Source organism: Saccopteryx leptura, chromosome 10 (assembly GCF_036850995.1).
Source record: "Saccopteryx leptura isolate mSacLep1 chromosome 10, mSacLep1_pri_phased_curated, whole genome shotgun sequence".
Taxonomy (NCBI): domain Eukaryota; kingdom Metazoa; phylum Chordata; class Mammalia; order Chiroptera; family Emballonuridae; genus Saccopteryx; species Saccopteryx leptura.
In genome coordinates this window covers 78162551-78186725 of record NC_089512.1, presented here as the reverse complement: position 1 = coordinate 78186725, position 24175 = coordinate 78162551, and the positions used below count along the sequence as shown (strand labels likewise).

General features: G+C 41.0%; 1 protein-coding gene across 1 annotated transcript in view; it reads right to left on the bottom strand.

The window, feature by feature from the left end:
- FHIT (fragile histidine triad diadenosine triphosphatase) overlaps positions 1–24175 on the bottom strand; it is a 1908162-nt gene that overhangs the window by 1810078 nt on the left and 73909 nt on the right. The window contains exon 2 of the mRNA XM_066350737.1: positions 16151–16198. The gene's annotated coding sequence lies outside the window, so the exon portion shown is untranslated. The remainder of the gene's footprint in view (positions 1–16150; positions 16199–24175) is intronic.

The following is a 24175-nucleotide window of genomic DNA, read 5'->3' as shown; positions in this document are numbered from 1 at the left end:
CTCAACTCTCCAACCCTTCCATTGCTCTTAAACCTAGCTCTCTGCAAAACAGGTGCTCAACTTACAGAAAAAGGGGATGAGTGAATCTGAATGAATTGACCATAAAAGAAAACACATCAGTTTTGCAGAAAGGAGCACTTGCAGGCCTAAGGCATGCATGCCCCCAAATAATCCCAACTCCGTTCAAAGTTATATCAAGAAATGCAGCACAAATCTCACCAATATCCTCTGCCTTTCCAAAGAAATGACAATTCTCCTCCCCCTGCCCTAGCTGGACAAAGGTCTGCTGCACTCTCTGTTCTGTCGTACCTCTTTACAAACTGTGCAACCTTGGTCAAGTTACTTCACTTCCCCCTTACCTGTTAAATTCTGAAGAATAATATCAGTCCCATAAACTGTGATAACAAATACATGAGAAAATTCTGAAAAATGACTACCACGTTGCCTAGAGCAGTGGTCCCCAACCTTTTTTGGGCCATGGACCAGTTTAATGTCAGAAAATATTTTCAAGGACCAGCCTTTAGGGTGGGATGAATAAATGTATCACGTGACCAAGACAAGCATCAAAAGTGAGTCTTAGACGGATGTAACAGAGGAAATCTAGTCATTTTTTAAAAATAAAACATCAGGCCCTGGCCGGTTGGCTCAGCGGTAGAGCGTCGGCCTGGCGTGCGGGGGACCCAGGTTCGATTCCCGGCCAGGGCACATAGGAGAAGCGCCCATTTGCTTCTCCCCACCCCCTCCTTCCTCTCTGTCTCTCTCTTCCCCTCCCGCAGCCAAGGCTCTATTGGAGCAAAGATGGCCCGGGCACTGGGGATGACTCCTTGGCCTCTGCCCTAGGCGCTAGAGTGGCTCTGGTCACGGCAGAACGACGCCCTGGAGGGGCAGAGCATCGCCCCCTGGTGGGCAGAGCATCCGCCCCTGGTGGGCGTGCCGGGTGGATCCCAGTCGGGCGCATGCGGGAGTCTGTCTGACTGTCTCTCCCATTTCCAGCTTCAGAAAAATACAAAAAATAATAATAATAATAATAAAATAAAACGGAAATAATGTAAGTTATTTACTCTTTCTCTGCGGACCGGTACCAAATGGCCCATGGACCGGTACTGGTCCATGGCCCAGGGGTTTGGGACCACTGGCCTAGAGTATATCACAATCTAAAGATGCTGGGTTCCTTTTTGGACCAGATGGTAACTGCAGATCGCAGTAGCATAATAGCAATGGCATAGTGGTTGCACATTGTTACAATGTAACCTCCACATGCTTTCATTCCCTGTCCTGATATCTTCCCTTCCTGCTAGTGTCAGTTTTTAATGTTTGCCGAAAGAATGGAGCAGGTTAGCAGGTCCCTGTAGAACAAGCAGACTCAGCATCATATATAAACAGTTCTTCATAAATGCTTCTTAACAAATGTATCCTGGGTTGATGGTGACCACAATTCATTCCCATTTTTGAAGCCCCCTGCATTTGCACTTCTTTCTCACTCTGAATCTCCTACACTTGTGATACACATGGAGCTTTCCTCATTTCTAAATCAGTAGCATGAGTACCTGTGTCCACAGAAAGGAAAGTTAAGGTCCTGATGCCTGGAATATTTTTCAGACAGAAAACTCTCCCAATGTCTGCACCCAGGAGATGGTAAACTACTCTGACATTTCAGCTGTTGCCCCTCCAAGCAGATTCACACGCCTCTGGCTAACACCCCCGCTGGGCAGGCATCTAATCATGTTTACAGTTATTCATTATGACTGGCTCTACACAGATAGTGCCTTTGGTGTCAAACCAAATGGCCTTGTAGATCCTAGCCCAAGACTGCCGGAAGATACAGACACATATTAAACAAGACACAGGCAAGAAAATCACATTCACTTCCTTGAGATGGAGAGAGACTGCAGCAGACCTGCCAAGGCCCCTCAACGCTCCAGGTGGGGAGGCCCACAACAGGGCAGGGACAAAGCTCGGAGGTGCTTCTGGGGCAGTAGGCTTGCCTGAGCAGCTTCAGTGGGTGTTTGCCAGCAAACACGCCAGCAAGGAAAAAGACGGACTGTTTTGCAGGGGAATCATCTTCACCCAGGAGGACCCATGTGCTTTCTAAGTGCCAGGGTGCTTCCCAAACTCTGCAGTAGGGCACATCAATTGTGATCCCACTCACCTCTCAGTCAAGCTCTCCAAGAACAGAGTGGAGAAGTGCCCTTGGCCGGCTCAGTCATCTAAGGGGAGAGTCGGGGGCAGAGGGAGGTAATGACCTGAAGAGATGCCCCAGTCCTCGAAATCCACTTTAATGAATACTCTGTGTTTAAACCAGGGGAACACAGACACAGTCACATCATTGGGACGAATCTAAGAACTCTAGAAAGAGTGCGCACTTCCCTACCGAAAGCTGACTGAGAATCAGCCCATGGCTCTAAGGGAAATGAGAAAACATGCTGCTGACTTCTAGCACAGCATCCGATCTTCATTTTTGTGATCTCGTAATTTGCAGTTCAAGTATAAACAGACTTTTTCCCCATGAAGTAGGAAAAGGATTAAGTAGGCTGGACGCTTTCTGAGTTCTGTGCAGCCTATGTTCACAAGCTCTCCCCTTGTAGTGTTTGTGGATTCATTCTGGAGTAGGGTTAAGCTGGAGCAAAGCAATTTGGCGTGCCTGCCTATGCTTTATCAGGAGAAGCAAGTGTAGCCTGCAGGGGCTGCCCGACCTGAGCGGCAAGGGAGCTTCCTGGAACCCTGAGGGGACGCTGATTATTTTCCTTACAGGGAAGCTGAGCCACCCTCCCTGCAAAATAGTAAATGAGCTTCATGCAAATTATCTTCGGAAAGGGGTGGCCCAAGGGACAAGCGTGATCATTATCACGCAAACGTACTTTCTGACCAACTTTAACAATCACCACCCGGTATCCACACTGCAACAGAACCTCGGGTTGGCCTTCCAATCCATTGGGGCCTGAGGACTGACTCCCCGCTCTGCGCACTCCTGCTCTGCGCACCCCTGCTCTGCGCACCCCCGCTCTGCGCACTCCTGCTCTGCGCTGTCAAAGGAACCGCAGCCTTTCATGAGGAATTCTTAATGTTCACAATATAATGTTAAGTGGAAAAGCCATGTTCCAATTTCTGTTAATTAAATTTATTGAGGTAACATTAGTAAATAAAATTATATAGGTTTCAAGTATACAATTCTAGGATACATCATCTGTATATTGTATAAAACTCACTGTGTTTACCAACCAGAACAAATCTTCCGTTACCATACACAGTATTTGACTCCCTTCACTCTTCACTACCTCCCCCACCCCTTTCCTTCTGATGCCCTTTTTTAAAAAAACATACCTACATAGAGAACTGACTAGAAAAAAACACCCCACAATGTCATAGGCAGTCATCTCTGTGTGGTAGGATTATGAGCAACTTCTGTTTTCTTCTCTTTTGCTAATTTGTTTGTTAATATTCCAAAATGCAAATGAATTATTTTTGTAATATGAATAACGTAATTGTACAGTAATTTAAGATTCAGACTGGCATTTACAAAAATGGGTCTTCATCTGCAAAACAAAGAAGCATTTCCATTAAAATAATATAAGTGACCTGCATCATTGAAAGGAGCTACCACTTTCCTCACAGTTACCTCTGTTATTATCACCATCACTGACTACTTCCTAAGAACTGCTGTGTGCAGAGCCCTGCAGGCATCTGTACTCAGCTAAATAACTAGCACAGTAACTAAGTCATTTAACATCATTGGGACAGTACCAGTGTTACTAAGTTGGGGAACCTGGAAAAGCATTTAGCAACAGTGTTATTCCATCTGCCCTATATTTCACCGTCTCAGAGGCTCGCTCCCAATTCTGCTGAGCAGGATTAAGTAGAATTAAGTAGGCAGCCAGGCAGGTGGACCCTGTGCCCAGGCCACAGCTGACCCAGCAAGGTTGTGCAGCTGACCTACATCAAGCCATTTGGATACGTTCCCTCAGGAAAGGGGAATTGCACTGCAGTAATTCTTTTTTTTTTTTTTTTAATTAAACAATGAATTTTAACGAGGTGACATTGATCAATTAGAGTACATAGATTCAAAGAAAACATCTCCAGGTCATTCTGACATTTGATTATGTTCTATACCCATCACCCAAAGTCAAATGTTCTTTCATCACCTTCTATTTGCTTTTCTTTGTGCCCCTCCCCTCCTCACCCCCCCTCCTCCCCTCCCCTCCCTCTGGTAACCACCACACTCTTGTCCATGGCCATGAATCTCAATTTTGTGTCCCACCTATGTATGGAATCATACAGTTCTTAGTTTTTCCTGATTTACTTATTTCACTCAGTATAATGTTATCAAGATCCATCCATGTTGTCGTAAATGATCCGATGTCATCATTTCTTATAGCTGAGGAGTAATTCTTGTTCATCTCCATTGAGCCCTTGCAGGGGGCAGAGCTGCAGAGGCAGTCATGGTGGCCCCAGCTGTGCAGAGCAGAGCAGAACACAGGGAGGAGCAACAGTGAGAGGCTATGCAGCTCCCAAGACAGTCACCGCAGTTTAGGATGGAGACACTGAGGCCCTGGCCGGTTTGCTCAGTTATAGAGCCTGGCGGCCCGGTTTCAATTCCTGGTCAGGGCACAATCTGCTTCTCTCCCCCTCCCTCTCAGATAGTAGTTCCATTGGTCGGAGTGCCGGCCCTCGGTGCTGAAGATAGCTTACTTGGTATAAGCACCAACCTCAGACAGGGTTGCTGGGTGGCTTCTGGTTGGGGCACAGGCAAGGAGAGAAAAGAAAAAAAAAAGAATGGAGACACTGAGAGACATGTGGAGCAAACGTGTTTATCCATTTACCTGTCCTGCTCATGTTAGCTATTGAGAGTAAACTGCTTCCTTGTCCAACGCCTCAGAAGGCTCTGGGTCCAACCTGCCCTTGGATCAGTACAGGCGTATCTAATCTTATTGCACTTCACAGATATTGCCTTTTCTATAACCTGCAGGCAGGGCCTTCCTCCAGTGAAAAGATCATAACCTGCATTTTGCGGTTTTCTTTTGTGGCGCCCTGGACCCAAGCCCGCAGTACCTCAGCGGTGTGCCTGCAAGCTGCCGTGGTCTCAGAGCAACTGCCCCATCTTCCGTTCTTTTTGTGGCTGTTTGTTTGTTTGTTTGTTTGTTTCTTAAAACAAGTGAGTAGTTACAAGAGTCAAAACTATGAACCTTAATTCCCCATTCTTCGTGAGTGATTCCTCCCTTTTGTCCTTCCTTCTGATCTCAGCTGCTATTAACTCAAAGAAGCCCTTGGACCTCCCCACATGAGAAAGTCTGCTCTGTTTTGACGTTCATCGTTTGATGAATAGGGACTTAGCATAATTTTTAATTATATATGCATTGCTTATTTAACAGTTTTGATCTGCCTCCCTCCCCAAAGTATAAAGCCATCAGCAGGGCCCATGTTGCTTGCATCTCATACAGCATGTTCCTGGCATATTACAGGAGGTCATGGTGTTGAATGCATCAGTCAAGTTTGTGAGTAGGTTTGATTTGATAGACAAACAATTACTTTGCACTAAAAAAGCACATTAGGTATATATGTAAAGACGAGAAACATCTACCCAGCAGATATGGCTGAAGGCCTATCCAACAGCCACCTCCTCTTCTGTCTTCCAGGTACAGTGCCAGTTTTCTGTGCTGAACTCCCTTCACAAAGCCATGTCCCTAGGGATTTTCACAGTTCAGGGGTAAATCCTGACTAGTTTAAACCAGAGACTGCTCTGATATACATCCCTTTGCTCCTAGGGCAGCCAGAACAGGGCCAGGGCAGCCAGGGCCCCCCACCCACACCCCCAAAACATACACATCAGCCTCCTACATCTGTGAACAGCCTCTTCTGCTTACTTAATGTGCTGACCAAATGTTATCATTTTCTCTATGTACCATGATAAGAACAAACTAAACCAATTAAGGTAATCCCATCAGGTGCCACTGTCTGATATAAGAAGAAATATGTGACTGCAATCAGCCACATAGGACCTGAGGCAAGCCTGCCGGAGGGGTTATGTAAAAGTCCCTTGCTCTTGTAAAGGGACACACAAGAATAGACTGCCTCTTAGGCCAATGGATGCTACCTTATGTTCAGGTAGATCCCCAAGATGAAGCTGCCATCTTAAAACCATGATGGCAGCCAGTCTGAGGACCAACTTAACAGGCTAAAGATGGCAGAAAGAAAAAGGAGCAAGAAATGGAAACTTTAATGACATCCTGAGCCACTAAATTAACAAAGCCTGGAGCTGCCCCTCTCTGGATGTCTTGCTTCTTGAGATAATTCTTCCTTATTCTACCACAAATGTGGTAGAGAAATTCACAGTATAATTGATAATGCTTAGCAATCTGTCAACAGCTTAGTGCTCAAAATCTTCTCCCTGCTTGATGCACAGTGACAACCATCAAAGGCACCCTGGTAGGTCCCAGTTGCCTGGCACCAGAAAAACAGTGGACTGAGGTTGGATTCTAGACACTCAGAGTCAGGGTTCTATGCCTTCCCATCAATCATAACATCCATGAGGCTCAGCAAGTAGACACAGAGAGAGTGGGAAGCTTTCTTTCACTTCCCTTAATGTTTAAGCCGGTTTGAATTGACTTTTTGATTATTTGCAGCCAAAAGCATCTTCACTGATAAATCTATCTTCATGTAATTAGCAGCAAATTTATGTGACCTCCTTCAAGCAAAAGACTCAGGAGAAAACGTTGGAGAGAGATTCATAATTCTCACTTTCCTCCAAATCTTCAAATGATGGATCTTAAGTGAATTTTCCCCCAAAAGTTAGATAATTGAGATGCCAGGCAAAGAATTAAGCATGTGATCCTCTGACATGCTCTCAATCATAAGAGTCATAAAGCACCCCAAGAATATCTCACAATTTTATTTCAGTGGTAAATTTGAGGCAGCATAATTTTAAATTAATTTTTAATTTTTGTTAACCCTTTGTGTACTTTTCCCCTTTCTTATCTCAAGAACTTCAACAGAGTTTGCATTCCCTTTGTTTCAGAGGCATGTCCAGAAGCTGGAAGCAATTTGAGCACTCCTACCCCCAAATCTGGCCTACACTAAAGATTTTTCTTTTAAAAGCCTAAATTCACGGAAGGGTATGTGCTAGAGACCATCAGAATGGACAGGGATAAAAGCAAGTTTAGGTTGTTTTGTTTTGTTTAAACCTGTTTTGTTTCCTTTTATCTCATTTAGGTGAAACTGGGCTTTTCTGACATTGGGGAGAAGCTGGCAGAACTCCAGTAAGGTGGCAGGACTTTTGATGGAGGTGGTTAGGAAATGCTGAGAAAATGAATATTGGGACCTGAAAGCCACAGCAAAACAATCCCATCTTTCTTTACAAAGACACAGCAGGCCATCCAACACTGTCTGGACAAGGAGTGTCTAGGGCAGGCGCAGCCAACAGCTTCTGCCCCCGGGCCAGCTTAGAAAGAAAACTGTTTTCACGGGCTGGACAAAATATTAAAATTAAAAAATGTTAAATACAAAAACAATTCATTTAAGTAAACAAAATTTTATTATGTAATTTGTTTATGAATGAATGTAAGTAATTTAGTACAACAAATTAACAAAAAAACTAATGTGACGTGTTAAGACACTTTGCATCTCCTATGTGACGTGTTAAGGCACTTTGCATCTCCTATTATTTTTTTAATATCTGGCTCTATACTTGTAGTAGCTATTCTTAACATAGCCTCCAAATGTAACTCATCCAATCTTGATCTTGTACTTTTATTTAGATTCATTAAAGAAAAAGTTTGTTCACAAATATAAGTTGAGCTGAAGATTACTAAATATTTCTTGGCAAGTTTTTTTAAATTTCCATATTATTCAATTTGCTTATAAAAATTGCAAAGACGAGTACAAAAGTTATAAATCTTTATAGTGGAATTTAAAAAAAAAATAAGTACCGCGAATCCATTCAACCAATTATTGGAAGTTAACCCTAGATTAGTCACATGCGGAATTCTTTTCTGCATATCACTATCTTCTTAAATATCTCAATTTCCAATAATCAAAGACGCTTCTGCTTCTGAGTAGCTGAGATTTTAACTTTCATTGTTGTACAATGATTAGGTATTGTAGTTTCTGTATAACAATTTAAAAGTACCACTTATTTCATTTTCACAGTGCGTCGTGCAGAGAATATTAAAAATTTATTCGCGGGCTGCATAAACTCATTATGTGGCCGGATATGGTCCGTGGGCTGTATGTTGGCCATGCCTGCTCTAGGGGGATCAGCATGGACTAAGACTCAGAGGGCCTTTTCCTGAATTCTCTGTGCGTAGGCAGCCCTCAGCACTTCTGATCAATGACACCAGTGAGCATAAACCCAAATGCAACTGAAATAGAATATTTAGAGAAAAATATAATAATCATGTATACATGGTTAAAATGCATGGTTAAAATTCATGCATGCAAAATTCACAGTAACTTTTCAAATTAAACCTTTAAATCTAAATGCAAAATCAGTTTATATTTTTAATTGCCTTGACATGACATGAGCTCCCAAAGGGTACCACACTTCCAGGGCAAGTCCCCACTAGCTGTTCAATGCATCCCTGCAAGTCCTGCTGCCGAAATCAGGAACATTCACTGTTAGACAGACAGACAGCTCCCTAGCTGGTGAACATTACTGAATACTTTCAAAACACTCAAATAAAAGACAATAACAATGCTTTTATTTTAATTCTCTCTAAATAACGCCACATCCATTCATAAAAAATGACAACATTTTCCTCAGTGTGCTGGGAATAAAATTTGAATATAAAGAAGTGCCCTATATGCATGGCACTTTAAATAATTGAGAGTCCCAAATAATACAAAAGCATTTTCAAGTCACAAATGGGATTTCAAGTAAAAATGTTCTTGGAGGAACTCTCTAATAATACTTACTTACTTCAGAGGGTGCTGGGAAGCTCTATTAACACCAAAGGAACACTTTTAGATCTTCAAGTAAAAGGACTATAGAAATGCAAAGTATTATTATTATTATAGTTCTGAAATAATTTCACACCTAGAGATGAGAAAACCGCAGGCCAAATTGTATTGCTTCTCTCCTGCCTGATAAACAAGGAAGCCACAGCACTGGGGGAAGGGGTGAAGGGAAATCAAATAGGAGAAAGACATCAAAGTTTCTCTTTCACTTGAGCTGTATTCCCTCTAGATGCCATGTTAGGGGACTCTTAGAAATAATGAATCCCTTTAAGGTCAGGGATAAGGGCAGGGACAGTGTTCTCATTGCTTTTCTACCAGATAGAGTAACAACCAGCTGAGCTGAGAAAAATAACTTTGTCTACTTCAGTGGGGCACAGTTCCTCCCAAAGCACTTGCCACACTTAAAAATGGCCAGATAAATCATTTCCTGAATCGCCCACAAGTGATCTCCTGCTCACCTAGGAGATCAAAAAGCAGCTATTCTAAGGGACACGAAGGTTTCTGCTGGCTACTGAGAGCATTATGTGAGACTGTCATTGGTTGCTGCCAATGGAGGTGGTGGTGATGGTGATAATGGTAATTACGGTAATTACAGTAAGGACAGGATGTAGAGAAGTGTTCAAACCTTGCTGATCAATGGAATTACCTGTGGAGTTTTTTAAACTACAGATTCTTGTGTCCCCACCTCAAGTCTACTGATTTTGAATCTCTGAAGATAGAATTTAAGTTTTGTTTTGTTTTGGTTTTTGCTTTATTATTTTTTTAATGTAGCCATTAGGATGACAACTGAAGTGACAGTGTTTGTAAATAATGTCATGATTAAGATTTCAGGCTTTGCAGATTGACTGGCTATTGACTAATTCCAATTCTAACACTAGCTGTGTGACTCTGGGCAAAATACTTAGCCTCATGCCTCCATTTTCACATCTGTAAAATGGGAATGCTCTTACTACCTACCTCACAAGGCAGATACTCAGGAAAGTGAATTTCTAAGAGCATGTTAGTTAATTCCAAGGATGACAAAAGATTATATGTAAAAGAAAATATTGCCAACCAGGCCAACATGATAATGTGAATATACTGCTCACAAAAATCAAGGGATATTTCAAAATGAACATGAAGTGATAACAAAGAAACATCTGATTTTTTGTTTTTTATTAAACAAGAACATTAGAAAAGCAAACGACAAGTCAAAGAAAGTTGTTTAATTATGCAAATGAGATGCAAAACCAACTTTATTTCATTAGTGAAAATGCACTGTAGAGAAAGCTGAAAGTACTGGAGTATCTGCATGTTCCCTGATCCCCTAATTTTTGTGAGCAGTATTACACATAACAAACAAAAATTGTGATATCATTATGTAAGTATGTCAGGAATCTATGAGGACCAGATGTGGTAGAAGTGGGGAGTGTGAAAAAGCTACTGCTAAAATTGATATATCAGGAAATAACAGTATAAGAACATTATTTAGAAAGAGACAACCATCAGAAGTATCGAAGTTTAAAGGGGTCAGAAAAGAGGGAGAAAGGTGGAAGGAGGGGGGGTGTAGACTTTCCATATTTGCCTTTAAGTGGTGCTTCATTAACAGTATAGATATGCTGCTTTGATAAAAATAAAAATAAATTTTAAAAGATAATTCACAATGTGTATAATATTGAATATCTTTATATACTAGGGTTAACGAAGTTTTTCAATTTCCCAAACTTGCTTTTTAAAAAACTAACATAATACCCCCACTGTACTACCAAAATGTCCAGTTCTTGAAAGTGTACAGTAAACACTCACTATGTCCCTGGCACAAGAAAGTCTTAAAGAGATATCTGTTGAACCAAACTGAAGCAGAAAAAAATATAAAGTTCCTTTGTGCAATTAAGGTCACAGCAGGAAGGAGCCAGCACCTTCACCCGGGGTAACTGAGGTGAATTCCATAAAGGATGTGGGTAAGGTTAAGGGAAACCAAGAGGGGAGCTCTAATAATACTAGAGACAGCAAAAATGAAACCATTCCCACCCCAGTCTTAAAAGGGAAAGGTAAGAGTTAACAGGTGGTAGAAAGAGCTGAAGCTGCAGCAGACCCCACACGGACTGAACTGTGGCCTTCCTTAGAGAAACACAGCCACTGCCAACCAGCGCTGCTGCAAGGAGGTGGGGGAGAAGATCCCCACCTCGCCTCCTCTGGCTGCTGCCCAGGGCTTCACTGGCTCGTCCAGCAGGAAGGCAGGAAGCGAGGCAGCCCAGGGAGTGCTGACGCAGAGGTGAGCCTCCAGGGACCAGAGCCTTTCCGAGGAGTGAGGAGCAAGGAGCAGGCGGCATAGAGAAAAAATATCCGGCACAAGCACTAAACACAGAGTCCGAGCTTCATTCTGTTCTGTTTTGTTTTTCCTTTATTGGGGTGGTATTCATTAACCTAATCATACAGGTCTCAGGTGCCCAATTCTACAGCACATCTCTGTGGTGGGTGCAGACTTGACTTGGAACACGAAGTCAGGTTTTTACATTTGTTTAAAACTTACCTCCTTTTCCTACTCAGCCTCATACAACAAGCCCTCAGTTTCTCAACTGGCTTAATAAATATATGTGACATAATAATAATTAATAATTATCATTGAAAACCACATGCAAAAGAATGAAACTTGACTACAGTTTACCTCCTTGCACAAAAATTAATTCAAAATGGATCAAAGAACTAAACATAAGATCTGAAACAACAAATTACATAGAAGAAAACAGGTACTAAACTCATGGACCTTGGCCATAAAGAACATTTATGAATTTGACTCCAAAGGCAAGGGAAGTGAAGGCAAAGATAAATGAATGGGACTACATCAGACTAAGAAGCTTATGCACAGCAAAAGAAGCTGTTAACAAAACAAATAGGCAACCAACTAAATGGAAGATGATATTTTCAAATAACAGCTCAGATAAGGGGCTAACATCCAAAATATATAAAGAACTCACACAACTCAGCAACAAACAAACAATCCAATAAAAAAAATAGGAAGACATGAACAGACACTTCTCCCAAGAAGATATACAAATGGCCAACAGATATATGAAAAGATGCTCATCTTCACTAACTATTCGAGAAATGCAAATCAAAACTACAATGAGATACCACCTCACACCTGTTAGATTAGCTATTATCAACAAGACAGGTAATAACAAGTGCTGGAGAGGCTGTGGAGAAAAAAGAACCCTCATTCACTGTTGGTGGGAATGTAAATTAGTGCAACCATTATGGAAGAAAGTATGGTGGTTCCTTAAAAAATTGAGAATAGAACTACCATATGACCCAGCAATCCCTTTACTGGGTATATACCTATAAAACTTGAAAACATGGGTATGTAAAGACATATGCACCCCCATGTTCATTGCAGCATTGTTCACAGTGGCCAAGACATGGAAACAGCCAAAATACCCTTCAATAGAGGATTGGATAAAGAAGATGTGGTATACAATGGAATATTACTCAGCCATAAGAAATGATGACATAGTATCATTTACGACAACATGGATGGACCTTGATAACATTATACCGAATGAAATAAGTAAATCAGAGAAAGCTAAGAACTGTATGATTCCATACATAGGTGGGGCACAAAGTTGAGACTCATGGACATAGACAGGGGTGCAGTGGTTAGCAGGGGGAGGAGAGGGGTGGAGAAGGAGGGAGATGGGGAAGGGGAGGGGCTTAAAGAGAAACAAAATATAGAGTGACAGAAGATGATTTGACTTTGGGTGATGGGTATACAACATAATCGACTGTCCAAACGATGTGGAGATGTTTTTTCTGAATCTATGTACTCCGATTGACCAATGTCACCCCACTAAATTTAATTGTCTAAATTAAAAAAATTTATCTTTGATGTGATGCACTTTACAATTGCTAAGCACTTTTTCATGCATTATCTTCATGTCACCCTCAAAACAGCCCAATGGAGTAGGCAGGGCTAGCTCATCCTGATTTTACAGTGGAGGATCCTGAAACCATAAGAAAAGCCAGGTGCGCCTCCCAGAGTCATAAAGCTGGCCAGCAGCAGATCCCAAATTGGAGGAGTGCTTCCCAACACCATGGCGAGGTCTTTCCACTCTACAATGCTGTTGCACTCTCTGTTCACAGGAGGGCAAAATAGATGTTCCTGCGAAAAAAAGTCATTAACCAGCCTTGTTCTAGGCACCGCACTGAACACAGAAGCAGTCAACCAACAAGACACGAGGGAAACAAAGCAAACTTGCCCACTCCATTCTCAGAAACCAAAGTAATTGAGTTTTCAATCACATTTCACACATCATTGAAAAGAAGGTGTTCAGTAGGACAAAAAAAAGTGTTCAAAGGGTGAGTAAAAATTCAGGAAAAAGTAGAAAAAGATTTAAAGAGTTTAGTTTTGGGATGCTGGGTGAGTAAAAAGAAATCTCGATGTCTTCACAATCCCCATGCCACAAGAGACCAGGGCCCCAGGTGGAGAGAATGACCTCTCTGCTTCTCTTCTCATTTCTAGCCCTACCCCCATAAACACACAGGTCCTGTGAGAGCTTAGAGAAGCAGCCAAAAGTGACTTCTTTTAACCAACACAGGAGTACTAAAGAGTCCAGCAACATAGCCCACTTTTGAAATACTAATGGAGAATTCTGCCCAGTTTGTAAAATAGCGGAAAATGTCTCCAGTTGCTTGTACATAATGGAAGAAAGTAATGAGTGGTATTTTAACTGTAAACCTCCAAACATACCCCATTTATTCCATATCTAAGTCCATAAACTACTCTATCAGTTAGGGTGCTTTGGCTACAAGCAACAGAAACCAATTGAATCAGAGCCTCAGTGAATCCATGGCAGACTGGATAAGAAGGCTGGGAGACCATCAGTGGCCAAGACAGGCATGGAGGCTAGAAGATGGGAACAGTTACAGTGGTCTCACAGAGGTATGCCACACAGAATGCCTGCTGGGAGAAAGGAGAATCCCTTAGCTCAAGATCAAATGCACCCACTTAACCAGGCTGGTGGTCATGTACCCATCCTTAGGCTGAATATAGGCTCCTGAATAGGGCCCCAGGTTACAGTTCCACTAGTCTAAATACTTCAAAAGGAAATAAAGGTGCTATTAGGAAAAAAAAATGGACAGCAGACAGGAACAAAAGGGGAGGGGGAAAAATTCTCCTGTACTTAACCAATGCTTTATTCATTTAAGAATCATCGAATTAGCAAGCAGGTCACTAATTTCTTAAAGACTATATTAATTAGTAATTACCCACACACAGCCAAAGAAAGTATTTATCCTGATGCCTATAAAACTTCAACCTGACAACTTTTTACATCTAGAGACCTCACTTTTCATATAACCTGAAAGTTACCTTTCCATTTGATGCCGAAAGACACAGCAAAACTTGTGCTTCTTTAATAACAACATGCTTATTTTGGAAACATGAACCTGCAGCTTCCAAAAAGAACAGACTTCTCAAAATAGCTAATGAATGCATTCATAAGGATGCTAAAGTTGATGACAATAATATTAACAAGAGCAGCAGCAGCTAACATCTACTGAGTACTTACCATGGTCTAGGACCTGTTCTAAGCCCTTGACACATAAACATTCATTTACATTCCACAACAACCTTATTAGGAAAACAATATTATTATCCTCATTTCACAAATTAGGAAACTCAGACACAGAGGGAATGAGTCACTTGCCCATGGTCCAACAGTTAATGAAAGCCAAAGCAGGACTAAACCTATGTCTGTCTCCAGAAGAGCAACTTAACAAAGAATTTTCCCTGAGAGAAGAAGGAATGGGCTATCCCAGCATGAAAAAAACTCCCCAAGAGGAATATGAACACCATAACTATACCTGAAAATCTCAAGGTCTTGAAGATTGCTACCTCATGACTAACTCGAATAATTTATGAGAATTTTTTTCTACAAGTTTTCAAGTACTGCTTTATTCCAAGATGTGGTTCAATGATTCAGAAATATGTGAGTTATATCTGTGAGTTATATATGTGAGTTATATAAAATAAGAATTATCTACTCCTCCAGTTAGTGTTTTCTTCACTAGTGCCCAACCGTTACAGAAATATCATCCTAGGCAACCATCTAGCTTCGTGCACCAGGGTTTAGTCATCCCAAAGCAAATCCTCAAAAGAGTGTTTTTACAGCTCGTGTTTTGATTAATCAAAGAGGCTTTTCTCCAATTTCTCCATACAATTCTTTTTCACCCTCAAAATAAACATTAAAAATTCAACCCCAGAAGCAGATTTGTCATAAAGTTAGGAATATCCTAAAATATAAATCAAAATGGCCTTACAACTTTAACTAAAGTGGTCACAGTCATGATTATTATAATAAAAATGGCATAAAAAACCTAAAATTGTTACAAACATAATTGATGATGAAAACAAAGGTAAAATTATGGCATATTTCACCCTGGCCACCAAAGACTCTTGATGAAACTGCAGCCCTATAATTCTCTAGAATGAATTCTTTAAATTAAAATACTTCATGCAGAACAGAAATTAAGCAATGAACCAAAGAACAATGCTGTACAGTGGTTTCCTTATAAGTATATCTAACAAAGAGGAAACAATTCCATTTTTCCATGTAAAACCCGACTCGACTGAAATGTTTCACAGAGGCTGAGTAGGTGCTTCTCACAGTGCTGCAAACCTGGAAGTTTATTTCCTGTGACTCACTTAGGGCCACAGTGACTGGGTAGAATGAAATTAGCTACACCAAACTGGCTGGCTTTCTCCTTTCCACAAAGGTAGCTCCTCCACGCAACTGCACAAACTGACTTTCATGATAAATTTCATCCAACCCAATTGAAATGCCACTCTGCATTTTATTTTAAATGCTTTATCTGGCCGGCTGGTTTTATGGAACTATTGACCAGAAGGGGTATGAGCGCATTCTTTTTCCATCTAGCATTAATCTTGGTAAACTTAGCTCCAGTGAAATGTCTTAACTGTTGAGAAGAAAGCAAAAGTCAGCAAGCAAACAATTGAATCTGGGTACCCTCAGCATATCAGTTTATCTCCTCCTGCTTCCTGCTAACAATCTCTCAGAACTTCTGCCTAGCGGGGAGGATGAGCAGGTGGTTAAGGAAGTTGTCCTGTCAGCTATATCTTTAATCCAAGTGTTTAAATCTCTGAATAAAAGAAAAATCAATGTTGTAAAGGCAATGTTTGTCAAAGCCATGTAATAAATACACTTACCTTTACAGGCTATTCTCAATGGATTCCCGACTCTGCTGAACTTCAAAGCTACAAAAAGATAAAATGAAAACACTGAATTATCTGTGTAAAACACCAAAGGTTTTCTCTCTAGGTCTCTAAGTAGAATTTCTGTATGCCATGGTGTGTGGTCCTAGCCAAACAACCCATTGATAAGACTGTGCCTCATCCCTTCCACTCAGGAGGCCAACAAAAGATGCAGTTGTAACTGACGTCGGTGCTCACGTCCGCCCAGAACTGAAGCACACAAACCTCAATAGAGCTCCAGTTAGATCTTTCTGGTGTGAACTCAACAGAATGGGATGTGCAGAGACGAAAATCAAATTAAACATAATGCAGCACAGGTGGTCTGAGTGAGCACCTTATTTTCTTATTTTAGTGCCATCTTCCGTTCCCTGCATGCTCTATTTCCATTTCCCTGAGGAAGTTTCATTTGAGGAAGCCTATTCTATTTATATGAGGTACATGGTCCTCCCAATCCAGACATCACATGAGTACAGCAAGACCCCCGTATATCTACCTCTTTCACGGGGGACATGTTCCACAACACCCAGGGGATGCCTGAAAATGCAAATAGTACTGACCCTATATGTATCATATTTTTTCCTATACATATATACCGATGATAAAGTTTAATTTATAAATTAGGCATGGTAACAGATTAACATTAACTAATAATAAACCAGAACAATTACAGCAATATACTGTAATAAAACTTACGTAAATGTTGTCTCAGCAATCTAACACAAATTTCTTTTCCTTCCTCAGAATTTCATGAAAGATTTGTTCTGAGAGAAGACAAGATGGCACTGGAGTAGGCAGACATATCAACATCCACCTCCCAGAACCAAAGTGGATTACAAACTAATTTTAAGAACCATCATCTGGAAAAACCAACTTTGGACTAAACTAAGAGGACTCTTCAACCAAGGAACACTGAAGAAGCCACTCCAAGACTGGTAGGAAAAGCAGAAACGTGGAGAGGGCTGCCCAGCGCCCTGGAGCAAACAGCAGCTGGGAGAGACTCGCGTGGTGAGAAGTGAGTTTAGCAGAGAGAGGAAGGTCCTGAGCCCCAGGAACAAAGCCTGAGTCTGCAGCCACAGAGCCTAGAAGAGGCGTATGGACAGCATTTAGCTGGAAACAAGTCAGGATACTGTTTGTGAGAAAGAGACTGATTTCTCAGACCCAAGATTCTTCTTAAAGGGACCACACAGAACACCTCTTTCACAACCACTCACCCGGGGCTCCAGGAGAGAGAGAGAGAGAGGAGAGTACCAGAATAGCAGGAAGAGAGAGTAATCTAGGAGGCACAGGGAGAAAAATTTTGGGAGACAGCCACCCTAACCCCTGGAATGAGTCACTTCCCAAATCTGAAGTGAATATTTCCCCTGGAAACAGCAATACCAGCAAAGGGAAGCAGGACACAAACTAAACAAGCTCTCCCGTGGCACTCAGAGCAGAGTCACTTAGAAGAAGGGAGCTTTCGGGGCTACAGTAGTGAGTCCTAGGGTCTGAGCTGCAGCGCCTGCACCCACACGGCTGAGGGCTCGCCCGAGGGCAGGCAACGGCGGGACAGGGAAGAGCGGTTCTGTCGGCAAGGGCGGAAGCTGGTTGGCCACAACTGAGGCCCAGGTGTGAGCTCAGTTTTGCCAGGCTGGGGAGGAGGGGGCGTGCAAAAGTGGCCAAGCCCAGCTGAGGACAGCCTGTGAGAGAAGAGCGGGAACCCCAGAAGGGGTGGAGAACAGCCCTTGAGCAAGAGCACAGGAGCACAGCCTTGAACCACGGAACCGAGGCTTGTGGCTTGACTTGAGAGCCGACTACTCCCACAGGGGTGGAGCCAAAAACCCAGAACAGGCAGAGTCTCACTACTGAGCATGGGCATGCAGTCCCACCTGGCCTGTGGAGCCAAGGCTTGCAGTCATCCCATGAGTGGGCTCCTCCTGCAAGGGTGGGGCGAAAGCACAGGAACAGGCGGAAACCCGCAGCTGAGCAAAGGTGCTCGCCACTGCCCTCAGGACCGAGCATAATGCCACCCACACAGGCAAGGCAAAGGTCAAGGACACCACGGCTTGTACACCCAAGCACATGATCACAGGACTCCCGTGAAGGAGAGGAGGAAACCACAGCAACAGCCCCAGTGGGCAGGCATTGACAACACCCATATCCAAACGCCCTAGGCAGCAACAGCAGAGGGGTGGTGGGCCTGCAGACAGACCATACCTAGAAAACATAGGCCACACCTAGTGGACTACGGTGGCCAAAACTTTCCTTCACAAAGACAAAATGAGAAGGAAAAGAAATGCAACACAAATGAATCAAGAAAAATCCCCAGGAAGGGACCTGAATGAATCAGATATAACCAAATTACCAGATGCAGAGTTTAAAATAACAATTGTTAGGATGCTCAAAGATATTAGAACAACAATAGATGGTCATTACGAACAACTAAATAAAGAGATAGCAAATATAAAAAAGGACATTGAAATCATAAAAAAGAATCAGTCAGAAATGACAAACACAATATCAGAAATCAAGAACATGGAGCTCCAAGATGGCAGTAAAGTAGGCAGATGCACAGACGCCTAGCTCTCACCACCAAACTGGAATACAAATCAATTTAGGAAAAATCAGCATGAAAAACCAACACTGAACTGCAAGAACAGCTCTCAAAAACCAAGGAGCAAAGAGGAAGCCACAATACTCCCGGTAAGGAGTGCCGGAATCTCCTCTGCTTACAGGAACGGAGGGGGGGGGGGGTGAGGCTGAGAGCCCCGAGAGGATTTCACAGAGGAAAAAGAGCAGAAACTACTGCTCACAGCCACTTACCTGGTGACCAGGGAACGAGGTGGGTTGAAAAGACCAGCTTATCTCCCAAGTGGAAAGGACAGGGAGAGGGACAGACTGTGAGGGGCTAAGGAATGCAGGAAATGAAATAAAAAAGCTGACTCATTTGTGCTGCAGGCGGCCATAGCTGGGGGAGGGACTGAACCTATCACAAAAAGGAACTGAAGTGCTTTCAGATCAGAGATCTCTGGACATCTATCCAGCTCCAATCAGCGCAACAACACACAGCTGAAAACAAGAAGTGGGGAGGAGGGGCAGTAACTCAGGTCTCCATGGAGATCTGCGATACACCTCCCCCTACTGAAGCTGAGAAAAAACCCTGCCCCCAGTGAGATTAGTTGCTGGAAGAGACCTTCAGAGTCTCAGGTTACACCCACAGCATTCCTGGATACAGTTTCAAGGAAGCCCCCTGCTGAGATCAGTTAACAAGACTATCACCTGTTAAGAAAACAAACAAATCAAGACTTCAAAGCTGCCCAAATTGGAAAGTGGATTACAAATAATAGCTGATACCAACCCAAGAAGACCTAGAAATAACACAACTGAAAACTGGAGGCAGACAACACCAAGCCAGGACTCAACCAACTCTACAAACAAAACACCAAAAATGAAAAAACAAAAAAGTGCAATCCAAATGAAACCTTCAGGAGATGAACTGAGTGATATGGAAATAATCAAACTTCCAGATGCGGAGTTCAAAATAATGATTGTAAAAATGCTTAGGGATCTTAGAACAACAATGGATGGTCACTACGAACACTGAAATAAAGAAATAGCAAGTATAAAAATGAATCAGTCAGAGATGACAAATACAATATCAGAAATAAAGACCACAATGAAAGGAATTAAAAACAGGATAGATAGAGCAGAAGATCGAATCAGCGAGTCACAGGACAACTGGAATGAAGGCATGAAAGCAGAGAAGAAAAGAGAAAAGAAACTCAAAAAGTCAGAGAAAACTCTTAGAGAACTCTGTGACCACATGAAGAGAAATAACATCTGCATCATAGGGGTTCCTAAAGAAGAAGAAAAGGAACAAGGAATAGAGATGTTGTTCAATCATATCATAGCTGAAAATTTCCCTAAAATAATGCAAGAGAAACTCTCACAAGTCCAAGAAGCACAGAGAACTCCATTAAACAGAAACCCAAAGAAATCAACACCAAGACACATCATAGTTAAAATACCAAAGCTAAGCGATAAAGAGAAAATATTAAAAGCTGCAAGAAAAAAAAAAGTTATCACCTACAAAGGAGACCCCATAAGGATGACATCCAACTTCTCAACAGAAACACTTGAGGCCAGAAGGGAATGGCAAGAAATATTCAAAGTAATGCAGAACAAGAACCTACAACCAAGACTACTTTATCCAGCAAGGCTATCGTTTAAAATCGAAGGAGAAATAAAAAGCTTCCCAGACAAAAAACAACTCAAGGAATTCATTACAACCAAACCAATGCTGCAGGAAATGTTAAAGGGCCTGTTGTAAACAGATCAAAGTGGGAAAAGAGTATAGCAAAAAAAAGGAATATACCTTTAAAGAAGAAAATGGAAATAAACAACTACATATCAATAATAACCTTAAATGTAAATGATTAAATGATCCAATCAAAAGACATAGCGTAGCTGCATGGATAAGAAAACAGGACCCATACATATGCTGCCTACAAGTGACACACCTTAGAACAAAAGACACACATAGATTGAAGGTAAAAGGATGGAAAAAATAATTTAATGCAAACAGAAATGAAAAAAAAGCAGGGGTAGCAATACTTATGTCAGACAAATTGGACTTTAAAACAAAGAATATAGTAAGAGATAAAGAAGGCCACTACATAATGATAAAGGGAGTAATCCAACAGGAAGATATAACTATTATAAATATCTATGCACCTAATATAGGAGCACCCAAATATATAAAACAGACTTTGATAGATTTAAAGGGCGAGATCAACAGCAATACTATAATAGTAGGGGATTTCAATACCCCACTAACATCACTAGATAGATCCCCAAGAATAAAAATTAACAAAGAAACAGCAGACTTATTGGAAACACTAGATCAACTCGATTTAATAGATATCTTCAGAACCTTTCACCCTAAAGCAGCAGAATATACCTTCTTTTCAAGTGCTCATGGTACATTCTCTAGGATAGACCACATGTTAGGGCACAAAAGTGCTCTCAACAAACTTAAGAAGATTGAAATCATATCAAGCACTTTCTCCAATCACAATGGCATGAAACTAGAAATGAATCACAGCAGAAAAGCTCAAAAATTCTCAAACATATGGAAACTAAATAGCAGGTTGTTAAATAATGAATGGATTAAGAATGAGATCAAAGAAGAAATAAAAAAATTCCTAGAAATGAATGACAATGAGCATACAACAACTCAAAATTTATGGGACACAGCGAAAGCAGTGCTGAGAGGGAAGTTCACAGCACTACAGGCACACTTTCAGAAGCTAGAAAAAGCTCAAATAAACAACTTAACCCTGCATCTAAAAGAATTAGAAAAACAACAGCAAGTAAAGCCCAAATGTAGTAGAAGGAAGGAAATAATAAATATCAGAGCAGAAATACATGATATAGAGGCTAAAGAAACAATACAGAGGATCAATGAAACTAGGAGCTGGTTCTTTGAAAAGGTAAACAAGATTGATGAACCTTTAAGTAGACTCACCAAGAAAAAGAGAGAGAGGACTCAAATAAATAAAATTAAAAATGAGAGAGGAGAAATAACAACTGACACAACAGAAATACAAAATATTGTAAGAAAATACTATGAAGAACTGTATGCCAAAAAACTAGACAACCTAGATGAAATGGACAAATTCCTTGAAACATATAATCTTCCAAAAATTAATCTGGAAGAATCAGAAAACCTAAACAGACCAATTACAACAAAGGAGATCGAAACAGTTATCAAAAAATTCCCAACAAAGAAAAGTCCGGGGCCCGATGGCTTCACAATGGAATTCTACCAAATATTCAAACAAGAACTAACTCCTATCCTTCTCAAATTATTTCAAAAAATTCAAGAGGAAGGAAAACTTCCAAGCTCCTTTTATGAGGCGAGCATAATTCTGATTCCAAAATCAGGCAAAGACAACACAAAGAAAGAAAATTATAGGCCAATATGTCTGATGAATATAGATGCTAAAATCCTAAACAAAATATTAGCAAACCAGATCCAACAATATATGGAAAAAATCATACACCATGATTAAGTGGGACTTATTCTGGGGAGGCAACACTGTTACAATATTCGTAAATCAATCAATGTTATTCATCACACAAACAAAATGAAGGAGAAAAACCATGTGATAATTTCAATAGATGCAGAAAAAGCATTTGATAAAATTCCGCACCCATTCATGATCAAAACTCTCAGCAAAGTGGGAATACAGGGAACATACCACAACATGATAAAAGCCATCTATGAGAAACCCACAGCCAACATCATACTCAAAGGGCAAAAATTAAAAGCAATCCCCTTAAGATCAGGAACAAGGCAGGGGTGCCCCCTTTCACCATTCTTATTTAACATGGTCCTGGAAGTCCTAGCCACAGCAATCAGACAAGAAGAAGAAATAAAAGGCATTCAAGTTGGAAAAGAAGAAGTAAAACTATCATTATTTGCAGATGATATGATAGTGTATATAGAAAACCCTAAAGTCTCAGTCAAAAAACTACTAGACCTGATAAATGAATTCAGCAAAGTGGCAGGATATAAAATCAATACTCAGAAATCAGAGGCATTTTTATACACCAGCAATGAACAGTCAGAAAGAGAAATTAAGGAAACAATCCCCTTCACAATTACAACCAAAAAAATAAAGTACCTAGGAGTAAACTTAACCAAGGAGACTAAAGACTTGTACTCGGAAAATTACAAAGCATTGATAAAAGAAATCAAGGAAGATACAAACAAGTGGAAGCATATACCGTGCTCATGGTTAGGAAGAATAAACATCATTAAAATATCTATATTACCCAAAGCATTCTATAAATTCAATGCAATACCAATTAAAATACCAATGACATACTTCAAAGATATAGACCACATATTCCAAAAATTTATACGGAACCAAAAGAGAAAACAAATAGCCTCAGCAATCTTAAAAAAGAAGAATAAAGTGGGAGGTATCACACTTCCTGATATCAAGTTATACTACAAGGCCGTTGTACTCAAAACAGCCTGGTTCTATAAGAAAAGGCATATAGATAAATGGAACAGAACAGAGAACCCAGAAATAAACCCACAGTTCTATGAACAACTGATATTTGACAAAGGAGGTAAGGAAATACAATGGAGTAAAGACAGCCTCTTTAACAAATGGTGTTGGGAAAATTGGACATCTATCTGCAAAAAAATGAAACTAGATCACCAGCTTACACCACTCACAAAAATAAACTCAAAATGGATAAAGGACTTAAATGTAGGCAGTGAAACCATAAGCATCTTAGAAGAAAACATAGGCAGTAAGCTCTCCGACATCTCTAGCAGCAATATATTTGCTGATTTATCTCCACAGGGAAGTGAAATAAAAGACAGGATAAACAAATGGGACTATATCAAACTAAAAAGCTTTTGCACAGCTAAAGAAAACAAGAACAGAATAAAAAGACAAACTACACAATGGGAGAACATATTTGACAATATGTCTGATAAGGGGTTAATAACCAAAATTTATAAAGAACTTGTAAAACTCAACACCAGGAAAACAACCCAATCCAAAAATGGGCAAAAGAGATGAATAGACACTTCTCCAAGGAGGACATACAGATGGCCAATAGGCATATGAAAAAATGCTCAACATCACTAATCATTAGAGAAATGCAAATTAAAACCACAATGAGATATCACCTCACACCAGTCAGAATGGCGCTTATCAACAAAACAACACAGAATAAGTGCTGGCGAGGATGTGGAGAAAAGGGAACCCTCCTGCACTGCTGGTGGGAATGCAGACTGGTGCAGCCACTGTAGAAAACAGTATGGAGATTCCTCAAAAAAAATGAAAATCGAACTGCCTTTTGACCCAGCTGTCCCACTTTTAGGAATATACCCCAAGGACACCATAGAACGGCTCCAAAAGGAGAAATGCACCCGCATGTTTGTGGCAGCATTGTTCACAATAGCGAACATCTGGAAAC